Here is a 13,363-nt window from a genome sequence, read left to right on the forward strand (position 1 = left end):
GATTTGCAAAACCAGAAATCATACCTTCTGCCCTCCCTGCCCCAAAGTTTAAGAAACACTGCATTAAATGTACTTTATGTGGGTGACTAAATGAAAAACCACCAATGTGGCCTGATTTAGATTCTTTAAGTAATTGTTTGCATATTTCCTTATATGTTTGATTTGCTTATATTTTTGCTATTTCTCCTCTAATGTGATGGAAATAGTTACTGGATTTTTTAAAATAAGTTCATATTTCTTTGGCAGATTTCTGAAAAATAGTAGAAGTATTTACCTATCTTAAACTTCGGGAGACTTTCAAACCTCCTAACTGTTTCTCCAAGAGTATCACATTGTCCCCAACCCAAACTTTCCCAGGAGTTAAGAAATTCCTAAAATTGAGAACTATTAGATTGCCTTAACTCTTTGGTACTATTGGAGTTTAAATCCAGTGACTTTAAAAAAACAAAACAAAACTGCTTGAAATAAAATCCTAACTCCTTAGGGTTTAAATACTAGTGATAGAACGTGTAGTCTCACTCCAGGATACCAACCTTTTAGAAAATAATTAGGCACTAGCAGACTTGAGTTTGATGCAACAGAGAAATGGATGTATGCTGTTAAACGCTATTTAAAAAAAAATCATCCCACTGTGATTATTCCTCAGTTTATTTAATAGTTAGGGAGTTTGAATAAAATAATAATAATGGCAACAAAACTTACATTTATATACGTAGAGGTAAGAAGTATAACTCCATGGTGTGCTTTAATACACATTGTCTCATTCAGTGTTCACAAAACGCTCTGCATTGAGAGTTATTTCCATTTTAAATTATAAGAGAGTTTAGGCTTAGTGAGGACTGTGGCTTATCCAAGGGCTCTCAGCTGAGCAGGGACACTTGGATGGAGCTGCAGCCCATTTTCAGAGCCAGATGAGTTTCCACAGTGCTCAGGGCCTGCCCTTCTTCCACATTTAGGCTCCTTAATGTCCTTGGCACTTCAGAGATATCTTCTAGTTTTTGGATTGTTTGTCTTTAAGCTGTAGCTGACGTATTGCTTTGGGAAATTATGATACACTTATCTCTTTTAAGAATGTAATTCTAACACATGAACTTCTGGAAATGAATTTGTTAACTGGTCATATTCTGAGACTAAAATTTCAGCATCTCTGGGGAACTATGAGAAATTCTATGAAATTTGGTTTAAAAATTTTTTAAAAATAAGATCAGAGTTCACTATATATGTATATATATACATATGTGTATATATGTGTATATATATACATATGCGTGTATATATATATATATATATATAACAGATGTGCCACACTAAAATAAAAACCAAAACCTAATATAGAAAAAAAAAACTCACAGAACAGATAAACTAGAAATTGGTTAATTGCATTTTTTAAAAAAATGAATTCTTTATAAAAAGGTCTTCAGGGTTTTTTTATGTTTTCAGCTTTCCTGGTGCATTTATATGTTTGATTGTAGATCATTAACCACTTAATGAAACGGCTGGGGGAAAATAGAGAAGGAAACATTGCTAAAGGTTTGGGAGTCAATACTAATTACAAAACAATTTAGAAATGATAAAGCATTTCTAAATTTAAAATGTGAACTAATGGGAATATTTCACTTGAATCACCCAAATTTTAATTATATAATTTTGTGAAAGACACCATTAGTAACCTCAGATTCTTTGCTACCCAAACTGATAAGGTGTTGATTCATCCGTTCAATACATGTTTACTGAATGTTTAATGTGTTCCAGACACTGTGGGGATCAAAGACAAGCAAAACCAAACACAGTTTCTAACCTCATAGAGTGTTCACTATAGTGCTCATCAATTTTATTTTGAAGTTCTATGGAAAATGTCAAATGATAATGAAGGATAAATTCTCCTTTTTGTTTTTGATAGGCAAGAAGTAGATTTATTAATATAGGACACTTGTAAGAGATGCAAGCGGGCAGGTGAGAGAGCTCTGCCCTGAGGATTAAGTGGGCTACAATTTTATAGTCAAAGGAAAGGGGGAGGGGAAAATATCACCTTCTTCGAGTAGACATGAGGCTTACATCACTAGTTCCTCCTTCATATCAGGCTGGAGAGTGTCTGACCCTATGAGGTCAAACTAGGATTATCAGTAGAAAGGTGGTGACATTTTTCTTCCACCTAATGGCCCGGGGCATATGTTGTGCTTTTATTTATGGCTTTATAGTTAAGCAAGGCTGCTTCGTTCCACAACGTTCCAGTAGCTTTCTTGAGTGATCATTAACTTACAGTGGTCTCCCAAAGTTTCCTAGGTTTCCCTCTCTATGTATAGTCCCCTATTGGGACTTCTACAACTACCTGTATAACTATCCTATTCTATCCCTATCAGGAAAGGCATTATGTCTCACTAGGGAATGCTTCCCCTGCCTGGTATTATAAGACAGGGCACATAAATCTGCTGCTCAGGCAGTACTAATTAAACATACTAAAGGAAACTAATAAGGTTGCCTGAGCCCACACAGTATAAAGTTAAAAATGGGGGCTAATATTCAGGGGCTAATAAAAGCAATAATGGAGGGTATTTTTTTTTCTTTTTTTGCCCCTAGGGTAAATTGCTAGGCCCACTCGGAAACAGGGCCTTTGTTGTATGCCTTGCACAAACTTTTGAAAGCATGATAAACTGAACCCTAAAGTTCTAAAACATAGAACTCTTGATATCCAGTTTAGTTGGAAATCTTCTCTCTCTCTCTCTTTTTCTAATATAAAAAAAAGCAAATTAAAGAAAATGTAGTTGGGACTTACCTGGTGGCGCAGTGGTTAAGAATCCGCCTGCCGATGCAGGGGACACAGGTTCGATTCCTGGTCCAGGAAGATCCCACATGCCACGAAGCAACTAAGCCCATGTGCCACAACTACTGAGCCTGTGCTCTAGAGCCCATGTGCCACAACTACTGAAGCCTGTGAGCCTAGAGCCCGTGCAAAAGAAGCCACTGCAATGAGAAGCCTGCGGACCACAACGAAGAGTAGCCCCTGCTCACCACAACTAGAGAAAGCCCGCCTGCAGCAACGAAGACCCAACACAGCCAAAAAAAAAAAAAAAAAAGAATGATACTATCCCATCTGATTCTTACTAGAATAAAAAGAAGATGAGAACTGGAATAAGAAATGTCTTCTTTAGGGAGTTCCCTGGTAGCCTAGTGGTTGGGATTTGGTGCTTTCAGTGCAGAGGCCCGGGTTCAATCCCTGGTTGGGGAACCATCCTGCATGCCACGCCGGACGGCCAAAATACAAAAACAAATAAATTAATACAAATTAAAAGAAAACAAGAAAAAAATAGAAATTAAGAAAAAAACGGTTTAAAAAAGCTTTAAAAAGAAAAATGTTTCCTTTAGTATGGCAGGTCACCATATGCATGGGGAAGAAGCTCTTTTTGCCTTTCAGCTGGGGAACAGCTCCTAGAGAATGCAAAAAGAGTTGCTTTTCCAGACCAAGCGAGTTTATTCCTATTTTTCAAAAGGTTTAACGTTAGAAAATCCTTGAGTAGTATTTAATACGTTTATAGGTTAGAGGAGAAAAATGTGCATCTCAAAAAAAATAATAAACCCAGTGAAGACATACATATTATCCAATATCCTTTTCAAAGAGTAGATTGAAAGATAAAATACTGGACTTCTCAACTGCAATCAGTTGGACTTACTGCCTCCATTCCCTTATTTATTTATTCACGAATTTTTCTTGCAGTTTTGTTGAAATATCATTTACATACAGCGCTGAAAAAGTTTAAGGTGTACAGCATAATGATTTGACTTACATATATCATGAAGTGATTATCACAGTAAGTTTAGTGAACGTCTATCATCTCATATAGATACAAAATTAAATAGAAAAAAATTTTTTCTTGTGATGAGAACTTTTAGGATTTACTCTCTTAGAAACTAACATGTAGGGGCGGAGTCAAGATGGCGGACTAGGAGGACGTGGAATTCGCGTCTCCTCACAACTAGGGCACCTGCCAGGCCCCGGTGGGGGACCACGGACACCTAAGGACACGGGAGGAACCCCCAGCGACCGGGTAGGACGTGGGGCGTGGGGGGAGTGAAGGGGGAGGAGAAGTGGAGGCGGGACGGGACTGGCGTCCCTGAGGGGCGGTTGGGGGAGGGGAAGGGATCCCACGCCCGAAGGGGGAAACTGGGGAACCATTGGGAGGGCAGAGGATCAAAAGGGAGCGTGGCCAGCTTTCCCCTGCCCACTTGGGCCCCCAGGAAGCTGCTGAGATCCCGGGCCTGATCCTCTGCCCACCAAGGCCCCTCCAGCCATGCGGGTCCTGAGGGAGCGGGAGGGAGGGAAGGGCAAGCAAAAGCAAAGGCCGGGCCTACAGGACCGGTACCCCTGAGGGGTGGCTGGGGGAGGGGAGGAGTTCCGACACCCAGCGGCGCCCACACACGGTTAGGGGTCCAAAGGGGATGGGGGAGACCCTGGGGGAGATGGTGGGGGAGGGGCGCGAAGGGAACGGGGCCAGTGCTTTTCCTGTCCACTTAGGCACCAGGGAGTCTGTTGGGCTCCCGGGGCCTAATCCTCTGCCCTCGGAGCCTCCCTCCTGCCGAGCAGAGCCCGATCCCCGCCCCTACACCCCACCCCAGGGCCCCACCTCTACACTCGGAGACCCCGAGCTAGGCCTAAACCACACCCACACAGCCTCACCCAGGCCTTACCTCCAAACTCCGGAACTCCACACTCCAGAGGCCCCGAAGGATAAGTTCTTTAAAAACGTACTCGAGCATCTCCATGTGATAACTTCTTTGCCTTCTGTAGTGTATCTTCTTTATATATTTTCTGAAATATATTATTGTAATAAATGATTATTACTTTCTGGGTTATTTGTAAATGATAAAGGGATAAGTTTTTCTTAATTTGGTTCTTGGCATATTTATATGGATGTTTTGAGGCTCTAGAAATGGCAATTATCATAAATATTCCAACTGGCACATTTTATTAGCATGAGTTCACGTAACATAGATGAATCATCCTGACGTTTTTCCCTTAGCTGTTTGGTTACCATAATAATTGGTTCTGTGGCAGGTGGGTAGTGTGATCTTAATTTCCTTTGGTAAATTTGAGTGATTTAATCTCATGGATGAATGATGAGTTGAAGATATATTTGAAATTTTTAAATCCCATCATTTTGGTGAAGATTTCTCTGCCTGCTGAATTTAATGAAAGAAAGTAATCTATTAATATTTCACATCTACTTACTTATTCGTGTGGAAGTAGTATAACAACTCCAAACTCTGTTTATATAAATGAACCATAGGAACTGGTTTTAATTCCTTTACTTTTACCATGATTACAACTTTTAGTTGAGCAAATATTGAACTTTATTAATCCCACCTGTGTATCCTGCTGGGTAATAATATGTATTGGCATATGTATTTAAGATTCTTCAGGCTTTGAACAAAAATGTTGCCATGGGAACCTGATTTCATAGCCCATAGTCCTTTGCAGAACTACACCTGCCTTATGGTAGAGGTTTCCATAGCAACAGTTTTGTTCAGGGAACATAGAACTTGAACAGAATATGCCATGAGCCTTTTTTAAATGTGTGCGTTGATAGTCGTGATATTACTATAGTTAATGTGTGTATTAGAAATACAGGTGGCACCGTGGTGGGCAGCAGTGTTGTTCTTGCTTTCAGTCAATAGATTCCTATTGAGTTTAGTAGCCACAACGCATTGGATTAGGAAATTAGAGCAATTTCTACTCCTTTTTCCCTGTCTCTCCATCCTCCACTCATTTGACCCTCCTGCTAGAATGTGGTGAGGTAATCCTCCATGGCTGGCATGACCAGAATGATCATTTGTGATAATGCAGAGCCGTAAGGAAAAGATGTGTAACTAATGTCTGGCCAAGCTCAGCAGGCTCTATTTTAAAGGGCAGCATCAATCTTGGGAGCCTCTAATGCTACAGAATATTGTACTGATGGTTTTTCAACTTCCTCACATATACTCTTCTTCAAAGAAGGTCATGGGCTCTAATAACAAAGCATCGTGAGGATGGGGTAAGAATTAGTTTTCATATTTCTGATCTACTGTCTGGTCTCTTTATCTCTTTTTTTTTTTTTTTTTAGTCTTCTTTAAATAGACCTTTATTGGAGTATAATTGCTTCACAGTATTGTGTTTGTTTCTGTTGTACAACAAAGAGAATCAGCCATATGCATACGCATGTCCCCACATCCCCTCCCTCCTGAGCCTCCCTCCCATCCTCCCTATATTTACTTTTTTTTCTTTTTTTTCCTATATTTACTTTTGACATTAAAAATGTTGACAGCTTCTAAATTAAAATAGCCCAAGTTCTTTCTTTGCCCGTCATTCATTTGTGTCATATTACATTTATAACTCAGGCCATGTGGGAAGAGTATGCTAGGGCCCTGCAACAGATAATCCAGGGTTATCACTGTTGTGTGATTATGGTTCCGTCAGCTGTTAGATGCATCCTCATCCTTCAGGACTGTGCTCCTGTTGCTGCCAGGTATGCTGGCATATTGCTGTTTCTCGTCAGGTCTCAAAACATGCAGCACCGGATTTTGCAGCAGCCTCAGCTGCTGCTTACAGTCTACAAAAGAGCTGACAGGGGCCTATTACTAATGCCAATCATCCTTCACCGGCAAGGGTATCAAAGAGACTTTGAGAGACCATGGGGCTGCTTTCAGCAGAAACCCTAATCAGATCATCTTCCTTGATCAGGGAGAGGAATGTAGGAAAATGAGGTGGGTTAAAGGATTTAGAACAAGTAAATGCATTCTGAATGCATTCAGGACAAATTAGCTCAGAGTGCAAATAGAGATTGATTTGTCTGATTGAGTGGAAGCATAACTTAAGAAGCCTGAGGTCAGGCTTCTGCCAACTTAAGACCTTGGAAAGTTAAACAAATACAGGGGAGTGTGAGAAACACATTTATTTATAAAGAAGGAAGGGGGGAAGAAAGGGAGGGAGGGGTGGAGGGGGAAGGAAGAGAAAGGCGGGAAGAAGGGAAGGAGAGAGGGAACAGACTTAGTAAATGATAAACCCAGGAAGTCGATCTAGAGGAATGTCATTACAAAAATTGTAGGTGAGTTTGTTTTTTTTTGCCTCACCACGTGACTCTTGGGATCTTAGTTCCCCGACCAGGGACTGAGCCCCGGCCCTCAGCAGCAAAAGCACAGAGCCCTAACCACTGGACCGCCAGGGAATTCCTTAGGTGAGTTTCTATACGAGGAAAATACAAGGATGAAAGTACAATGTAGGCGAGTATGTACTAGATCAGGAATCAGACAGTCTTGGTCTTCTGACTCACCTGTAACCTTGGATTCATCACCTCAGTCGCCTTTCTGTAAATTAAATGATGAGGCCAGAGCCACCTCTGTGTTCTGTGAATGCGTGTGTAAATCCAGTGGAGAAGGGTCGTCGGAAGCGTTTTTGTCTCCTGAACAACTGCTTGGAGTAGACCAGCTCAGCTTTTATTTGCTGAGCATTATCATGAGCTTTCTTTTGAAGAATATCCTTCGTGGATTATAAAAAGTTGTAAAGCCTATTGGAACTGCTGATTTCCTAAATCCTGCCCAGCGCTAATATTGCGTTCTATGCCCCAGTCTTTACTAAGCTCATAAAATGATGGCTTTTAACCATTGGTTAATATAGTTATGAGAGTGTTGAGCTCATGGTCATCGCTTACTCAGTATTTCTTGAGTTGAACTGAATTGAATTTCATCAGTTCTGGAAATGGACTGTACAGATTCTTTTCCTAAAATGCCAAAGAAATTATTTAAATCAGTGAGAAGGCTGGTAACCCCAAACAAATCCTAGCCCTGCCCTTGCAAAAATAAAAGCAAGGTTTGGGCACTTTGGGAGGTTTTGTGCAGTTTAGATCACTGGACCTTAAATTCAAAGGAAACTGAAGACCGTAAAAGTCCAGGGAAGCTAAAGAACGATATTGTAACCACAGTAAGAATACACAAAGGAATAGGGGCCCGGCCAGGTAGGCCAGAGGAGGACAGATTAAACCATCACGTCTTTAGCCCTTTAAATATGAAGATTGAGGGAACTACAATCAAAGTCTAAAACCTCTGAGGAATATGAATATGATGAACACAAATTTGTTCATCCAATTTTGGACCGTTATTACAAGGGTACCAAATTTCCTTGCAACTTTAGAGAGATGAATTTAGGCCAGAAGGAGGTACTGCTTCCCATATAAAGTAATTTACTAATGGGGTTTATTACTCTCAGAGTTTGAATAAACTGGACATGTAAGACTTGGATCCAGTGGGATGCATGTAGTAGGTTGGTTATTTGGGCCCCTGCCTCCTGCAGGTTTCTGTGTGTGACCTGGCTCCTGTTCCTGGTGACTCTCAGATTTTGCCCTCCAGATGGAGTGGTATTCTACTAAGATAGACTGGTGGTCTTCTCCTAATTCACAAGGAGTGGACTTAATGCACAGCGTGGTCTTAGTTTCTGTGCCTGATCTCACAGTTATACCGAAGAAGGGAGAGGCAAGTTCTCCCATCCTTTTTTTCCTGAAATTTTAGCTTATTTTTGCTAAACTCTAATAGGTGATGATTTGCCTCCAGAGTATATGGGTGTACACATACACGTGTATACATAGATACATGTACATGAATGTATATGTTTATGTAATGTGTGTGTACATATAGATCACTAGGGAACATTTTCTAGTGGTCCACCAAGAACCCCATGATTTCTGAATGTTCTCCAGGTGGATGAGGATGGAGATGAGGACACTCCAGGTAAAGGCAGCCTTTATGTGTTAAAGCTCAGCCTTGGAGGTTCTCATTCTAAGGAGTAGCAGATGTTTCTATCTGGGCAGCCAGAACTTTGGGTGAGGTGAGCTGTGCCAGGAAGGAGAGATGAAGTATAATAAGGTTGGTGATCTCTGTAGATGCCAGATCACGGGGTTGGGGGGGAGAGGGCCTTGGTCCCTCTGTTGTAAGTGGGTTTATTATTTCATAAGTAATGGGACACCATTTAAGCATGAGATGAACGAAATGAAATTTACATGTGAGGATGCTCTTTCTGGAAGTAGATGGAAAGTGGACTGCTTACAACAGTGAAGTCAAAGAGATCAGTGGGTTTTGAGGTGATTTGTTAACAGAGGAGGGAATAAAAGGGCCTGCAAATACAAGTCACAACGGGCATGGAGGGAAAGGATGCGAAGGAGTCTGCAGAGTCCCGTTTTACTCTAGTCCCACTCAGTAAGCTCTTTCCACTTAACACTTCTGTCTCATTAAGTGGAGGATGATGTCCTGGGAGATGGGCAGATTGGTGAACTTTGGGGATTTGTTTCCCCCTCCCGCCCTGTGCTTTCCTTTTCTCCTTTTCTACTTGTTACATTTCATTCAAGTCTTCTAGAGAAAGGAAAAGAAAGACAAGAGAAAAAAAAATCATTCTAGTTACTTAAAAGCAGAATAACTAATAGTTTATGAATGAGCTGGGTTCCTTATATTTTCACTAAGCCAGGATTTTCTGTAATGAATTCTGTTACGGAGATCTAATTAAGCCCTAATAGCAGTGGCTGAGAATAGTAACAGGAAATGTGTTAAGTGGGTAGGTGGTTTATTGGTAGGTGGTTTATTTTCTCCTATTGTTACCTCTTCTGACCTTTACAATGCACTTTTCTCAAAGAAATCTAGTCTCGGGTACCAGAGAATTGTTGAAGTGCAAAGTTCTATACATCTTCCAAACACAGAAGCTTTACCCTCTGGCAAACGTTAAGAGGGATAGAGGTTCCTGTCGAAATGTAGAAAATCTGCTCTTTTGTTCTCATGTGAGGATGAAGTGAAAATGTCTAGATCTGACTAAAACACCTTGTCTTTAAGTAACAGCCAAAGTTGAATACAAATTCTTTTCATCTTAAAAATAAAATCAGATATTTAATATGGAATAAATATATCAAAGAATCCAAATCCTACGAAAAGGCAGGTCAGGACTTCCCTGGTGGCGCAGTGGTTGAGAGTCCGCCTGCCGATGCAGGGGACACGGGTTCGTGCCCTGGTCCGGGAAGATCCCACATGCTGCGGAGTGGCTGGGCCCGTGAGCCATGGCCGCTGAGCCTGCGCGTCTGGAGCCTGTGCTCCGCAGCCGGAGAGGCCACAGCAGTGAGAGGCCTGCGTACTGCAAAAAAAAAAAAAAAAAAAAAAAAAAAAAGGCAGGTCAAATTGTCAAGCTTTAACTTCTCTCTCCATTTGTGCAACTATCACACTTATAAAAATTTTTATTTTTTCTTTTCTATTATGGTTTATTACAGGATATTGAATATAGTTCCCTGTGGTATACAGTAGGACCTTGTTGTTTATCCGTCTTATATATAATAGTTTGCATCTGCTAGTCCCTGACTCCCAATCCATCCCTCCCCAGCCCCCTGATCACACTTACTAATTTTAAAGTTTTTATGGTAAATTTAAGCATATGTGAATGGTGAGGAGCAAAACAAAAAAAATCTGCTCCAGCTATTAGCATTCCCTTTGCCTTGCTGTTCCTCTTTTCCTCCCAACACAACATCTCGGGCTGAAGATGGAAAGACTTATTGGATTCTCTATCGTCAATTGGACAGGCCCTCTCTGGGGTCCTTTCTGTCAAGATCCTCAGATTCCATTTGAATTTAAAACAGACCTGTAGGCTTAGGGAACGTGGCAGCCGTGTGTTCAGGGAAACAGAGAAAGAGTTATTTTTAAAATATCTTACAAGATCTTTATCCCCAAGACTGATTGAGGGAAACTTGGCGGATGGTTCAGTGTTTGTAAGCAGCCAAGTACGCAAGAGTGATCTGGAAAGAAATAGTGGTCACTTATGACAGCCATTAGTGAATGCACACATTGAAATTTTCCAGCCAAATCTTTTTTTAAAAAATTTATTCAATCAAGACAGTTAAGGAATCAGTGACATTTGGACTGTTCAAGCAAGACCCTGTTCCTTTAGTAGAACCTCAGGCTGCTTCTTCCTTGATTTCAAAGAACTAAGATTTTAATCTCTTATTAAAATCTAGAAGAAATGATCTTATACTGCATTTTCCAAGAAGCTGTAGTCTGTTTCTTTCTTATTTTAGTAGAATCTCAACTGTCTAATCAGTGTTCTAACACTAGAATATGTTAAGTTGGATTGTGTGATATGGTAGAAAAGGCAAGGAAAAGAGAAAATAAATAACACTGTCATATCAAGAAGAGAAGGGAAAGGTAATGCCTGGGATGAAAGCTGTTATTGCTGACAAATGCCTGTGGGACTTATAAAAATAGTTTAAATTTAAAAGTAAATTTAATCTTATCGAAACATTTTTCTCCCTTTCTTAAGAGTGTTATATTTTTTTTAATGTAATGCTTACCAAATTCTCTTTTAAAATATAAGGGATGGGAATGAATGTTCATATTTAATTTCACTTGTATTATTATCCAAACTGATATGTGTCTCCTTCATTGACAGAACAATAAAAAGATATGAATTTCCTCATCTCTTTATGTGTACTTAACTCCCGTTGATTTTACTGACGGGTGCATTTAGGAGAATTCCCCCAATATTCCACAACATAAAATTGTTCCTGCAATCTGTCTAGTCTCCTGATCACCAACCTCATTTATTTTTATTCTTTCCATCCTACCATCAACTGCAAATCTCCCTTTTACTTAAAATTAAAATGTCCCTTCCCCTCCTCCTCTCAAGCTAAGTCACACCCCATCCCAGACCAAGATCACTCAGCTCTCTGATCACCTCAGTTACTTTTGTATCTAGTCTACTGCACAATGAATATTTTTCACTACCTAATTACTTTATCACATCAATATATGTTGCTTCTTTCTCTGGACTGTAAGCTCCTGTGGCCAGGAATAAATCACTTCTGTAGGAAAGCATACACTTAGCACTTAGAATTAACCAAAGGCTTCCAAATCCTAGTCTGTAAAAAAAATTCCCCAAAATTAAAAAAAAAATGATAATAACATAGTGAGTTAGTCACTAAACTCCATTTATTTCATAGTTTTTGTTCTCAGTGTTCTCTTGAAAGTTTAGTGTTAAATGTCCTTTTTAGAAGTAAAGCAATAATGATTTTAAATAGCAAGATTGTTATTTTTAATTTAAAAAAAAAATAGAAACTCAATTCCAGTCCCTCAGACCCTTTGGAACTGAAATCCTAATGTTGGAGAACCAGTGGTTGACGGTCTATTCCCATCAGGCCTTGGCAGTTGTTTCCTCCTCGGAGCTCCTATAACTTTAATTGCATGATTCATTGGCCACTCAGCCTAGGCTGTGCTGCTTTTCATCTTTTTACACATATTCCTATATCTGCAGCTAATTTAAAAGAAAGCCTCACTTATTACTTCTCTTTTCATTTTCATGGCACCTATTAAGATTATTGACAGCAAGTCTTGAAAATATACTTGTTGAATAATTTAGTGTTCAGAATTATTCAAAATTTAGAGAGCTAAAAGAAGTCATGGATTTTGGTGTATTCATTTTTATCAAGTGAATTAAGCGTACATATTTCAGACAGTAAAAATAGCAAAAGCCATGATAAATAAAGTAATATATTCAGTAGTTGCAATTTATGGAAAGTTATTGAAAACCACATTGATTTTACAAGTCCTATGTAGAATTCTACTGAATGCTTAAGAAAAGAAAGAAGAGTAATTTAACAAGACTGCACTGTTTTGCTAGTGAGCTCGGTGACTGTAAACTTTGTTGTGGTTCCACTGCAGTTTCTTCTTCTGCATTAGGCATATAAAATCGTACTTTTTTTCTGTGTAGGTATATATAGTTTTAACATCACTTTTTAAAATCAAGAAATACTTTTCTATTTTCTTTAAGTTGTGTCTAGCTATCACTTCCATTCTTACAAATACTCTTCGTCTGTGGAACGTATTTTCTGCTGAGCACTGTGAAATTTAATTCAGAAGTAGTGCTTTATTGATGCTTCGTTTTTGTGACCTTTCCAGTCCTGTGTTGGTGACATATTGGTCCTCTGTCTCCAGTGCTTTGAGAATCTAATAGATAGGATGGAATGGGTCAGGTAATGAAAGTCCCTGGTACATTAACTTTCAATTTCATGAATGTCTGAATATTGCAGAGAAGATGAATGGCAGGACTTCCTTTGCTTTTACATTTTAACATTTATAAGCTAGTTAAATTTTCCTTGTATTATCAGCAGCAGAGTCCAAGCCTACAATATTATTAACACATACATTTATATTTTGGAACAGCAGTGTAAGAGTTTAAAATAATTTATAAACCACAGTGCAGGCAACTGACAAATGCATGCTACTAAAAGAGATGAATAAATAGGGGTTTCATTTCCTATGAGTTATAGCATATGAAGTATACATTGAGAAGGCTCCTTCTTTATTTCTCTCTGTTTTA

Source organism: Grampus griseus, assembly GCF_964374135.1.
Source record: "Grampus griseus genome assembly, chromosome: 13".
Taxonomy (NCBI): domain Eukaryota; kingdom Metazoa; phylum Chordata; class Mammalia; order Artiodactyla; family Delphinidae; genus Grampus; species Grampus griseus.